This window comes from Coptis chinensis, chromosome 5 (genome assembly GCF_015680905.1).
Source record: "Coptis chinensis isolate HL-2020 chromosome 5, ASM1568090v1, whole genome shotgun sequence".
Lineage (NCBI taxonomy): Eukaryota > Viridiplantae > Streptophyta > Magnoliopsida > Ranunculales > Ranunculaceae > Coptis > Coptis chinensis.
The window spans coordinates 26,163,620-26,178,468 of NC_141460.1; the positions used below are offsets into that span (position 1 = coordinate 26,163,620).

The 14,849-nt window shown below is 37.9% G+C and overlaps 1 long non-coding RNA gene across 1 annotated transcript; it reads right to left on the bottom strand.

The window, feature by feature from the left end:
- Positions 1-11,219: 11,219 nt before the first annotated feature.
- LOC147497198 (uncharacterized) lies at positions 11,220-13,173 on the bottom strand. Its single transcript, XR_015196710.1, has 3 exons — positions 12,253-13,173; positions 12,053-12,161; positions 11,220-11,448 (listed from the first exon to the last, which is right to left on the bottom strand). It is a non-coding gene; the product is annotated as an uncharacterized LOC147497198 (long non-coding RNA).
- Positions 13,174-14,849: the final 1,676 nt, after the last annotated feature.

Below are 14,849 nucleotides of genomic sequence, written 5' to 3' on the forward strand. Positions count from 1 at the left end.
AGTAAGGTAACGACTAAATGGACGACTAACGGACTTTGGACTTTTGACGACATCAGATTCAGATTTCGGTGGACTACGGACTTAAGTAAACCAAAACCACAAATTCACGTTTATCAAATGGCGCTGCTGCATGCGAAGGACTCTGGACATTTAACGTAATAACTGGAATACATCATTGAAAAAAACCCCTCTCCTACCCCTCATTTTTTTTATTTTCATTTCTTTTGAGATACTAACATGTTACGTACCTGTTTGCCCCAATTTTTCTTTTTCTACTAACAAATATCTATGAACCAGATCTTGTTTATCATTATTAGCATAATCTAAGTATTCCGTAAGAAGTTGAAGTACTGAATTGATATTACAGTCTCGGACGAGACTATAATAATAGCGTGCGAGACTAACCTGGAGTATTAATACTCTAGTTTTCAGGTACAAGCCACTTTCCTTCTTAGTACTATTTTGGACTCTCTAGACCTGTAATCCACCATCCAGTAAGCTCACGAGCTCAGGAGTTAGTTCGATCGTTATACGAGGAATAGTGGGATGCCAGGTTTCGAATTCTTAAACTCCTCAAACTTTGTCGAGGATATTATTTGGTTGATTGCTATAACCTGTTTTACCTCGTGATATTTGTGTGTTGGCATGAGAACTCTTTGCATATATAGAATTTTTCCTAAGTAAATGTGGTTTGTCATTACATATTCACGTTAATACTATTAAAATGATTGAATATATGTGGATGTCTATGTAATTTCAAACCAACTGCTTAGATTATTTTTGTATGTGTATGTTACATCAATTCACGTGACGCCGTATTCATTTGCATGAGTTCATTCTCGATATTCCCTAGCTCATATATAGTTGCATGTATTTTTAGATATATATTATTGCATGCATAGGACGTGTTTCTATTCATGTATAAGTAATATAGAGTTGCATGTGTAGACTTCTGTGTAAAACTAGAATGTGTTAATTGCATGTTTAGTCTTCTATTTTTGCATCTCTCGCCTTTAATTGCATGTTTCAGTAATCACGTCTCCATAATATATTAATTACATAAACATAAAAAAATAATAATAATAATAAGAATAAGAATAAAAAAAATTGAATAACAAAAAATTTCATCATAATCATCTTAATAATACCCCGCATAATACACCATCATAAATCCTCCTTCTCTTCCATTAGTGTTTAACAAACTTGCGAGAATGAGGTTACCTAATTAAGGAACATGCTCGCACAGAAAACCTCCCTCAATTCTCTCAGGTGAGCTGGCTGCTGGAATATTCACACGTTAACCTAGCCTACCTGCTCAAGTTAGCAACAACTCAGGAAGACGTGCTTCACCTCCCTCCTTCCTTAATACTCAATCCTCCTGTCATAATTCGTTCCTTATGAGCCTTGAACTAACATTTGTGTTTGTATGAGACTACTGTCTGGTAAACATAAGGAATTAGAACTTACATATCGTCATCAGAAATACAATAAACAACTACTTAAGTTATCTCCTAGACATAATTCTTCCTCCGTAAACCAACCTCATCAAGTATCTCCGTTGTCATTATCTCCGTTAGTTATGGCCCAGGAAAATCCCACAGTCGATAAACCCCTTTCGGACTTCTATACTGCCTTACAGGAAGGATCTGCTTCCTGTATTAAGATTGATGAGATTGCAGGAGATTTTCGCATTCCGCCAAACATTTTCGGTTTGTTACCTGTTTACCAGGGTCTAGACCATGAAAAACCGTACAATCACCTTCGTCGGATGCAGCAAGTAGTCACCACTTTTCGCCATCCGATCGTTACCAACGAACAAGTCTTGCTTAGGTTGTTTCCCTTCATCTTAGTTGATAAAGCTTTAGTTTGGCTCGCGGGCGAAGTGCCACAATCCCTTGACACATAGGCCAAGCTCATACAAGCATTCATGATAAAGTTCTATACTCAGAAGAAAACTACATAGATGCTTCAGAAGATTCAATTCTTTTGCTAGCATCACCAGGAATCCTTTACGGAATCATGGAGCAGATTTACAGATCTGCTTCTCAAATGCCCCCATCATCAACTCGACACCGCTATCTTAGTCTGGTCATTTTTTAATGGTCTCTTTGACCATCAAAAGGATACATTAGACATCATGAACGGCTGTTGTTTCATGGACAAAGGCTCTACTGAAGCATACACTTTTCTCGAGAAATAGGCTTCATGAAACACCTATTGGGGTAACACTGATTCTTCCAGATCTTCTAAAGACACTCCTACCAAAGTTACGTTTATGTTCGAGGTCAAACCCGATCTGGAATTAAAAACTCTGATCGAGTCCCTAACCAAAAAGGTCGATGCTCTTTCGGTTCAAGTAAATGATCAAAAACCCAAACAAGTCATGGCTGCCAATGCTTCCCCAGGTTTTCTTTACTTAAGTCCTGAGCACGCAGATTCTTATTGTCCTTTGGCATACGAGTGCCCTCCCCAGTCATCTGAAGAGGCTTGTGCTCTCAACATCCTTAATGCACCTTGGCGACAACATTCGAATTTGGCAGGCCCCCCCGCCTAACAACAAGCTCCTGCGGGTGTCAACAACGCCCTCAGACGACCACCCACGAACTACTAATTCCTACCCTCAAGGAAATCCTCTGCAATTCTAGCAAGGGCAAAGTTAGTTTCTCAACACTGCCAATGCAGCCCTGTTCTCGCTAATCAAGGATATTGCTACCAAAATCAACTCATAAACAATAACCGTGAACTTGTTCCTACTGCTCCACTGGTATAGTCCACTATCGATAAAACAGCTAAAACTTTTCTGACTTACATGAATCAACAGAATCAAATCCTAGCGTCTATCCAATAGTCTCTTCAGCTGTTAGCACAAGATATAGATAAAAGTCAAAAGGGCGTGTTTCCTGGCCAAGCAGTTGCAAACCCTAAGCCTACAAACTTTGCGCCTTTGAACTCAACAATGCACCAAGATCTAGTAATCCTAGCCAGGGTGAGGTAAATGCCATCACCACTCTTCGTTCTGGCCAAACCATCGACACTCACGTACGTATGCTAGACATTGAACCAACGAAAGCCGCAGCTGACGTCCTTCCAACTCCTACCTCGCAACCTATAGCGAACGAAGTTGTTCTTTCCAAATCTATATCCACGTCCCTAGGGAAAGACGTCACTGATCTATATGCTCCGTTCCCTGCCCGTTTGGCAAAGAACAAACCTGACGAACATTTTAATGATGAGATCCTTGAAACCTTCAAAAATTTGACCATAAACCTACCTTTTCTAGATGCGCTTAAGTATTTGCCCAAGCATGCCAAGTTTTTGAAAGACATGTGCACTAACAAACGACGAACGAATGTTCCTCAACAACTGTTCCTCACTGAGTAGTTTCCCTCCATTACTACTACCAATGGTGTGGTCAAATACAAAGACCCAGGTCGACCAACTGTACCATGCACGTCGGGTGACAAGTATACCACTACCGCACTTTTAGACCTAGGTGCCAGTCTTAACCTACTTCCCTACTACTTATTTAAGTAGTTAGGTTTTCATGAATTAAAATCTACCAATATGACCCTGCAACTCACGGATTGCTCCATCAAGTACCCAAAGGGCATAGTAGAAAACATCATAATCAAAGTCCAAGATTCTTACTACCCAATTGATTTTGTCATTTTAGATACCAAAGTAGCTTGTGACTCCATTCCTATCATTTTGGGACGTCCATTTCTTGCACTGCTAACGCTCTTATCAATTGTCGGGATGGTTCAATGACATTGTCTTTCGGGAACCTTTCTGTTGAAGTCAAGGTGTTCAAGTTAATGAAACAATTTCCCGATCCTATAATGGAGGGTGAGATTAGCTTGGTTGATAGTCTGGCATAGGATTATTTCACAAACTCTTTTCCTAAAGACGAGGTCCACCAATTCCTTTCTTTTGATAATCCTAAGTTTGACGATGACTTATATGTTAAGGATGTTCAAGCATTATTAGAATCAATACCACTATTTGACCCTACTGCTATAATACCAACTAATTCAGAATAACCAGACTCGCTTTTTTCCATTGAAGAGATGGCCCCTCATGAATCCTTGATCCCCACTCCTCCAACTTCAGATTTAAAACCTCTACCCTCTGTTTTGAAGTACGTGTATCTCAATCCCGATGGTAGTCACCCTATAATAATTTCTTCTCACTTGACTACCGACAAAAAAGCACGTTTGATTCGTGTCATTCGTGAACACCGCTCAGCTATCGGATGGTCCTTATATGATTTCAAAGGAATAGACCCTAGTGTATACATGCATTGCATACATCTAGATGACGGCACAAAGACATCGCGAGAACCGCAACGAGGCCTTAACCCCGCCATGAAAGAGGTGGTGAGGGAGGAAGTTTTACATTTACTTGATACGGGTATCATATACCCTATCTCGATAGTTCTTGGGTTAGTCGGTCCCCACGTTGTTCCCAAAAAAGTCGGCATTCAAGTTGTACAAAATGAAAATGGTGAATTCATCTCACTTTCGCATTCCATTGAAATGGAGAATTTGTATTGACTACCGCATAAACTTAATGTTTAACACGTAAAGATCACTTTCCTCTTCCATTGATTGACCGGATGCTAGAACGTTTAGGCTGGTTATGCTTTACTATTATTTTCTTGACGGCTATTCGACTATTTCCAAATTGTCATCGACCCAGCCGATCAAGAAAAGACAACTTTCACATGTCCCTTTGGAACTTTTGCATACAAACGAATGCCTTTTAGTCTTTGCAATGCCCAGTGCGGTTTCCAGCTGCATGCTTCACATTTTCGATGATATGGTGGTGGAGCGTTATATGGAAGTCTTCATGGACGACTTTTCCATTTATGGAAATTCCTTTGTATTTGTCTATCCAACCTTTCTAAAGTGTTAGCGTTGCTATAAGAGAAAAATTTGGTACTTAATTGGGAGAAGTGTCATTTCATGGTGACCAAAGGAATTGTTCTAGGTCATATTGTTTCAAAAGATGGGATAGAGGTTGATAAAGCTAAAGTTGTTAAAATTGCTTTGCTACCTCTCCCTCGGATCCGTGCCTTTTTAGGCCACGTTGGGTTTTACAAGTGATTCATTCTGAATTTTTCTAAAGTTGCTCGACCCTTAACTAATCTCCTACTTAAGGATGCAGTCTTTGACTTCAATTTCAACTGCAAACAAGCTTTTGAAACTCTAAAACAGCCACGACTACCGCTCTATCATTCAACCCCACGATTAGTCTCAACCATTCAAGCGGATGTGTGACGCTAGCGACTTTGCTATTGGCACCGCTTTCGACCCAACGATGTGATAACAAACCCATTGTCATTTACTAACGCTAGTAAAACTCTTAATGACACTCAACATAATTACACAACAAGCGAGAAAGAGTTCTAGCTTATGTCAATGCTTTGGATAAGTTTCAGACTTACCTGGTTGGATCATCCACCATCGTGATATCTTGACCATGCTCTTCTTGGTACCTACTCGCGAAAAAGGGCTTAAACAGCGATAGTTTCGCTTTTAATCCTTCTCTTGCAAGAATTCACCCGGAAATCAAAGACAAGAAAGGAACGAAAAATGTCGCGGGACGACCATTTATCAAGGCAAGGTTGGTGACATTGATAGTGATTCTGAAACCATCTGTGGTTCCTTCCTAGACGAATATTTGTACTCTATTTTCTCCCTCTCCATGGTGCGGATATCGTTAACTACCTAGTTACTGAGGAAGTTTCTTCCTCTTGGTCACGTCCTGATCGTAAAAAATTCTTATCCACTGTAAAATATTATTTATGGGATGACCCCTACCTCTTTAAGTATTGTTTTGACCAACCCATTTGTTGCTGCATTCCCAATTGGGAACACACTGACTTGTTATCTTTTTGCCATGAACAATCTTGCGGTGGTCATTTGATTGGGGAGAGAAACTGCGGCCAAGGTTTTACAATGTGGTTTTCTTGGCCTACCACTTTTCACGATGCACACGAACATTACAAAGCTTGCATTCGTTGTCAGCACCTAGGTCAAATTACCCAACGCAATATGATGCCCCTAAATCCTATCTTAATTGTGGAAATTTTTTATGTTTGGGGCATTGATTTTATGGGACCCTTCCCTATTTCTCAAGGTTTTCTCTACATTCTAGTCGCTGTGGACTATGTGTCCAAATGGATTGAGGTACTCACATGTTGCTCAAATGACCATAAGACTATCGTGATATTTGTAAAGGAAAACATTTTCTCTCGTTTTGGTGTCCCTAAAGCTATCATCAGTGATGGGGGTACACATTTTTGTAATAAAATTTTTGGGTTTTAATGAAGAAATATGGAGTGACTCACAAAGTTGCTACTGATAGGGTTATATACTAAAAGCATTACTTTTGTAATAACTCTAATTCTTTATATTTTGAATGAGAATCATATGGGCAAATGTTATGCATATTATATATGTTATTAGTTATATGCATGCGTCTAATACTTTATGTTGTAGATGATATGGTGTGTGGTGACACACAGAAGATCATATCATCAGTACCTTATAAAGTATAAGTAAACGTTCACAACCTAGATGAATTTGGACAAACCATTGGTACGGTTGTAATATAATCTGGTAGTAGTCTATCTTGACTATAGGATTACACTAGTACACTTTGTGTGTATTGAACATGACCAAGTGAGGTTGTTTCTCTTTATACTGACTATATAAGAGAACAAACACCTCTGTTATTATGGATGCTTGTCCTCTTAATCCGGATATACTAACGGGCACTTATGTGCATTGTACATTGCTTTAAATCATCAATGAGTGAGATTCATTTGTGAATCAACAAACTCGATGGATTGGGTAATGACATTGTATATAACGTGTGTTATTGATTATAGAAGGAATCCGTGACCTGCAGGAAATCGGGTTGATGATGTCCCCTTGAGGAGCTCATAAGGATTGTCATGTAAACCCTGTAGGTGGATTTAATTTGACATGACAATGAGGTTGAGTGGTACTACTCAAGGACATAAGAAGTTGATTAATGTAGTTGTCAGTAACTTGACTTAATCAACGGGCATTTGATATCTTAAACACGGGGATATCAACCAGCATATAATATGGAGCCTATAAACGTAACACGTAATTTGGGATTAGGGCAGTAGTGCAACGGTGACCTTTAGTGGAATAAGCCATTTGTTGCTGGACTTAGGCCGTATGTTCTGGGCAAACATGGGAAGCCCAAGCCCGTCAGGAGACCTAACCCTAATTTCTCCTCATGGTCCCTGTTGTAGCCTATATAAAGAAACCCTTTTCTCTTGGCTGAATTTGATTCATTCATTGATTGAAAAAGAGAGGCAAGGAAAGAGAGAAAGAAAGGGTTGGTAGATCGTTGCCCACACAACGTCCATTCCAAGGATAAGAATACAACAGAAGATCAAGAGGTTGTTAATTCATAGAGCTTGGATTCTCAAAGTTATCCATTTTGATCAAAGGTATGATTCTAACCAAAATTGTGAGAACCCTTTATTCCGGAGGCATGGGTTTTAAGTAGTTTGTAAATCATTATATGAAACCATAATAGTTCCTACAGCTACTCCATATCACCCAATGGATCGAGTGGCTGAGTGGAAGTCTCAACAGGAGATAAAGTCCATTCGAGAAAACGCCAATCCTTAAAGAAAAGATCGGTCTCTATAAACATCGGATGCCTTGTGAGCATACCGAGCGACTTTTAAGACACCTATAAGGATGTTTCCTTAGCACATCATTTTGGAAAACCTTGTCATCGCCGGTTGAACTTGAGCATGGCGGCCCCATAGGCCATCAAAAGCCTCAATTATAATATCATATCAACGTTAGGCTAGAAGTGAAAATCAGAATTAAATGAGCTTGAGGAGATTCAGAGTGATGCTTTATGATCTCTCAAAAATCCTACAAAGCTAATATGAAAAGAGTGCACGACACACACATTTTGCATAAAGATTTCGAAATTAGCGAAAACATTTTACTTTACAACTCCAGATTACATATTTTTCCTGGTAAATTGAAAACATGATGGTCTGGTCCTTTCATTGTGTCAGCTGTGACCCATTATGGGGCAATCTCTTTGCTTAATCGACAAGATAATAGCGAATTTCAAGTAAATGGACAACGCCTCAAACATTACCATGAGCTATGCTCTCCAACTGCTGAACATACTCTTCTCTAGGATCCGGTCTACTTAGACTAGATGTTTTGTTTGGAGTCTTTCCAATCTTGTTTACATAGAGGGTACGCCATTTTGGTAACCGAGCCATCTTTTTGTTCCATGATATCAAAAGTACTTTGAAGTGTGAGGATGCAAGACCGGAGCCAGAGTCCACAAAAACTCTATTTCGAACAATGAGTATAAATGTCTTTTGCAATGCGAGCAAACGCTCTTACCGGGTAAATGATGGGTACTAAAAATTTCACCTCCTTCTTCTCTTCCCTTTTCTACTCTTTTGCCTAATGAACAGCTAATCATTTGGTAAAAGTCTCTTCATCACTCTAATAGGTAATAGTAAAGAGTACTTTTTGCTCATTAAACGGCGTGCTATGCGAAGGATGGGGTGGTGGTATGCATTATCAAACACCTTCATGCCCAGGTCTTGACTTCCCATCCGATACTTACTTGGGTATAAGGTATACTTTTGTTCCGACATTACGCACATGCAGGATAAACTTCGTCGCAAGACCGTTTCTCCTACGGGTTGGGAATCGATTGAGGATCCGACGTAAAAAGACTCCGCAAACGCCTTGAGAATCTAACGTTAAAAGACTTGATCTCGCCCTTGAGGATCCGGCGTTAAAAGGCCACCCTGCAGATATGTATATATTGTTGTCTCTTTAAAAAATTCCCCATTGTTAAAAACATAGAGATTCGTTCAACCTCGGATGTTGTATACTTGGAACACGACGAGTAATGGATTCCACTAGACCAACCCCCTAGAATTGGTTACTTTGAGTTCCCTTTCTACGGTTTTGTGGATAGCCGTGATGTAATAAGGGCAATATTATTAGGCAGAGAAGGTGAATCCGATGGTACCGATTCCCGCCCATTAGACCCGTAATACATAAAGGTGAAGCCATAGTCCGCTAGATTGGGTTCGGCCCAGAGCCGACATGACAGATTGCCTAAGAATTTAGATGGTGACTCTTCAGACATCCATTATTTGTTCACATTAATCTCCCTTTTATAGAAATAAAACCATATAAAAAAAAAACCCCATTGTTTATAAACAAAACACCCTCCTTCTTTTTCAAAAACTCTTGTGACCTTTTAGAATGACTCATATAATTGATGGAATTTTTTCGATGCCGATCATTTCGGTAACTCATTTATCTAATTCGATGCGAACGAATGCGTGTGTGAGGCGTTAACTTTTTTAGGTTTAATTTTGGCTTGGGAAATTTTGGGCGGATCAAATCTCGTTATTCTCGGCCCATTTAAACCCAGACACCTAACCACCGCTGGCCATCATTCCATCCTTCGTCGATCCCATAAAACTAGATCTTGTTCCTCTCGACCAAGATCGCGACGACATGCCCACGTTAAACCCAAGTCTCGCTTCATCACAGCCTTAGAATCTAATTCCGCCCCGTAACTCCTAATTCTTCTCATCTCGAATAAATATCCATCCTCTTTCCTAACGATTACCAATGGCGGAAACAGGTGAATTTCGTGGAGGAAATTTTGTTCACTATTTGAAAAATGGGATGTTTGCTCCATTTTTTGATACGGAAATACAACCTAGAGGATGGTAGTATTTGTTGTATGCCAACGGCGGGTATATTCAACATATCTCGTGTTGAAATTTTACTACAATGGTAGCTTTGAAATGCAAAACCCATTTCGGGGTCAACATCGACAACGCTCGCGTACCAAGTCACATCTTCGCTTTGTATGAAAAACTGTTTAAAAAACCACCAAACTACACCTACCTCAAATCTTATGGTTGTGCTTGCTACCCCTGGTTAAAACCATATACCACAAATAAGTTTCAAGCTAGAAGTAAGGAATGTATCTTCATTGGTTATAGTCTAAACCACAAAGGTTATAGATGTCTTGACCCCTGTACTGGAAGAGTGTATGTGTCTAGAAATGTTGTTTTTAATGAAACTAACTTCCCTTTCAAAACCATTTCAAAAAGTGTTTCATCAAAACCTGCATCTTCATAGTCAAATTTTGTTAATCTTCCTTTTGACATCTTTCACTCATCTTTAAATCCAAATACTACTCTTTCACATCCTACTTCTTCAGAACATTTACCAGCACATATCACTCAACACACTTCTACTTCTCTTGCTACAAGTCCTCATAACACTACTACCTCAATCTCATCATCTAAGACTCCTTCACATCATAACTTTCGATCACTCCTGATGTGTCAATTGATATCTCATCAATTCAAATACTCCTTCTATCCACAACTTCAAACCCTTCACATCATCAATCTATTATTGAACAAACGGTTATTCAAAATCCTCAAAATAACAATCTTAACTCTCATGTCATGAACCTGAGAGGAAAATGTGGAGTTGTGAAAAAGAAGATTATTGTCTCATGTTGTGCTACCAAACATCCACTTCGGCATGTTATTGAGTCAACACAACAGCAACACCATTACCGAGGTTCCTACATGTTTGATCAAGGCTGTTAAAGATGGCGGAGGAAAGCAATGCAAAAGGAGTTCAATGCTCTCTGAAGACAAATACTTGGATTTTAGTACCTTATACTAATCAAGTAATTGTAGGAAACAAATGGTTATTCGACTTAAACAAAAGGCTAATGGTGACATTGACAAATTCAAGGCAAGACTTGTGGCTAAAGGTTCTGATCAACAAGAAGGGGTGAACTACACGAGACTTTTCAGTCCAGTTGCTAAAGATGCTACTATAAGATTAATCTTAACAATTGCAGTGCATAATGATTGGAGCATCAAGCAACTTGATGTCAGTAATGCATTCTTGCATGGAACACTTAAAGAGGAGGTGTATATGGCACAACCACCAGGTTTCATAGACAAGGATAGACCAGACTTTGTTTGTAAACTTTAGAAGTCACTCATAATAGGCGGAAGCGGTATACGAATGCGGTACTCTTCTTTAATGGATGTCCTATTATCTATGGGATTTGAACTTTCAAGAGCAGATAACTCACTCTTTGTACAACAACTACAAGGAATCATTACATATATCTTAGTGTATGTAGATGATATAATTATCACAGGAACTTCTTCAATACATTGTCAGAAGGTAATAAATGCTTTATCAGAAAAGTTTACAATGAAAGATATGGGAAATTTAAGTTATTTTCTTTGCTTGGAAATCTTCAGAACAAAAGACAAAATGATTGTTTCTCAGACTAAATATATTGTGGATCTACTGAAGAAGCACAATATGGAGGGTGCCAAACCAGTCTCTACACCTGCGTCATCATCAGAAAAACTTGATTCTACTTCTGAAAAAAAACTGCTTGATAACATAGCTTATAGATCACTAGTTGGTGGATTGCAATATCTAGTCTGGACAAGACCAGATATTTCCTTCTTTGTCAATCAAGTTTGTCAGACCAAGCATATAGAGGTGGATTACCACTTTGTCAGAGATTTGGTCACAAGTAAATCTCTTGAAGTCAAGTATGTCTCTACACAGGATCAATTAGCAGACATCATGACAAAAGGCATTTCCAGACAACGTCATTTATATTTACAAAGCAAGCTTTCGGTCTTACGAAGGATACTTGACTTGAGGGGGATATTAGATATATAAGTATGGTCTAGAAGTTTCTCTGTAACAAACATGTTCTAGAAGTTTGTCTGTAACAAACAAAGTCAGAGTTAGTTATCTGACTCAAGATTGTTAGGCAGTTAGAATTCAGTTAGAAGTTTGTTATTCTTTTGTTATCATTGTATATAAATACAACATGTAATTCATTCTGAAACATAATGAGAATTAGAAGTTTGTCATCAACTACCATAACCTCTAAAAGAAAACGTAAGAGTTTGAAGTGATATATTTTGACTTATTACCTTGGTAGATTCCAAATTGTCTATATTTAAAGCAATAAAGCATCACCATCAGCAAGAGGAACTTCGAATTAAATATATCAGCTAATTGCAGCTTCGAAAATGAATATTGCTATAAAGAAAACCCAAGAAATAGAGTTTCAGTTGGCATTTGAATAAGAATTAACCAAACTAAGATATTACACTCTTTAAAACATACTTACATTGTTTGAGGTGGCTTTGGAGGATCGTTCATATGCACATAAGTGTCGCGCATATAACGGATCAAACCATACAAGTCATTAGTGTAGGCTTGCCTTCTCATCAACCTAGCCGAAAATGGACCACCTAATGGCATGATCTCATTCTGCCAATTTTGGAAAAAAAGGTTGTTGATGTTTCCCAAACCACCTCTCAAAGCGTCCTTTTTCAGTTGTGCTACCACGCAATTTTATGGCTAGATTCATTATATGGGATCTCTTTTTCTTAAGAGATATGAAGAGGGGGTGTTTAAGAAACAGATGGGCATTTCTAAAAGAATAATAAATACAAACTGTCAATATAGGTGACAATGTTATACAAATAATATTAGAAACTAAAAGTTAAGTAGAAGTTGTATACTTGAATTACCATACCTGTGCATCATAATAGACCCTAGATGCTCTGTTTGGTTCGATGCAAGCAAGTGCAAATGGCAAATGAGTGCAATTACATCGTAATGCATGACAAGAAATTGCAATGACAATTCACTTTACCTGTTTGGTTAGAGTAGTGCAAAAGTGCTCTATATTTTTTTCATCTTCTTCACAAATACATAACTAAATAACCAGATGATTTTCTCTCCATAATTCCAAATTCTAAATACACACTTTAAGATTAAAACAAATCTTTAAATACTGAACAGTTTATTTTTAGGATCTCATCCATAAAAACTACCTAAATTTTTTTTTTCTTCAATGTTTTATCTAATTTCGACAGAGATTCAACAAAATTAGTTGATTTGAGTTGGTTTAAATCTTCATAGATAGAAGAGAGGAGAAACTGAGATAAAAATCACTAATTTTTTTTTCTTACTGGTGGCAGCTACAAAAGAGGAGGAAGTTACCAAAAAAAGCTAAGAGAGAGAGAGAAAGAGAACTTGCAAATAGTTAAGCTGTTTTTTTGGCTGCAACAAGTTGTCTTCTAACCTATTTATACGGTTGCATAACTGCCACTTTGCATTAGTGGGCCAAACACCAGTAAATGGGTAGTTAGTGGAAAATGGGTGCAAATGCATCCCATTACACTGAACCAAACAGAGCATAGAAACTCAAGAAAGTTGTCGTACTCAGCTAGAGCACTAATTTCACCCACCTGATGCATTGCCTTTAGTTGCTGAAGCAACTCTTTTAGCCCAACAAAATCCATGCTCTTTCCGGCGAGAGTTCCTACAGAAATAGTTCATATATGCAAGTTTAATGACGAAAGACAAAAATAAGATAGATTCACAACATAGTGCAAAATGAGATTTGATAAACATGGGTCTATACTCTATAGACATATAATTAACAGGGGATTACTATAGAAGTATTGAGTAAGGGGATGCAAGCATTTGATTGCTGATAGGCGTGGTACGGTACCAAACATTTGGCATGATCAAAAGGTATACTGAGACAATATTGTACTAATGGAGTTAGGTGCTTATATAGTGTACAAGTATGGAAAGAATCAATACCTATTTTTACATTGACATGGTTTATAAGCAATGACTGCTTAATGTCACCACTCACAAGACCAATATTTGAGAATGAAACTCCTTCATGTGATATAGCATTTGAATGAAGTTCAAACAGTGCTTGACAAGTGTTCCTACATGAAATCGCCAACGATTAGCATCAAAAATAAAACTATTTGTATATAAGTTACACATACTAAACACTATATCAAACGCACATTTATTTGTTTACTTACTTAATAAACACTATTTGGTCATTTGAGACCCACAGATACTTTGGTTCTCTTGTCTCCAAAATTTTGAACGATCACCAATAATTTTTTCCATTGTAGAATCAAAGTACTCAATTACAAAAGTAGAACATTTTTGCTTTTGATTCCGAAAAATTGCAAGAGCTCGTACAATGCCCTTGTTTCTAATTTGGAATAGTTTAATAACTCTTTTTGTAGACATCTTTTCATCCACCTTTAACCTGCACACATTGTCATTGGGATGGAGTCTGAATACCCCCTTGTTGATAAGTGCCAGTGGTGCCCCAGTGGCGGAGCCAGGAATGTAAGTGAGGGTGAGCCACTCATAAACCAAGCATAAAAAAAAAAAAATACACTAATTTTTTTTTAACTAAAAATTCAAATCCAATCACAAAATAAGTATATTTCGAACATAAAAAAATCATATAAAATAATTGCAATAAATGTAATATAAAAAAATAAGAAAAGAAAAAAAAATAATTCAATCTAAACAAATACTTATTCATAGTTGTTCTCGGCGCCCTTCTTTTTTGTCACCCTTCTTCATCTTTTGGAAGCGTTGCAAGATCAACTCGGTATCAATGCTATCAAAAACCTCTTTTTCAATGTATGTTATTAAACAATCATTCAACCATTCATCCGCCATCCGATTGCGTAGACGATTCTTTATAATATTCATAGCAGAAAATGCCCTCTCCACAGTAGTAGTAGCAACAGGTAAAATCAGCGCCAACTTAATCAACAAATACACAAGTGGGTACACAATGTCTTTCTTTGTCTCAACCATTATTTTGGCTAGGCTGCTAATTCCGTTTACTTTACCAAACTTAGTATCAAAACGCACATCAATGATATA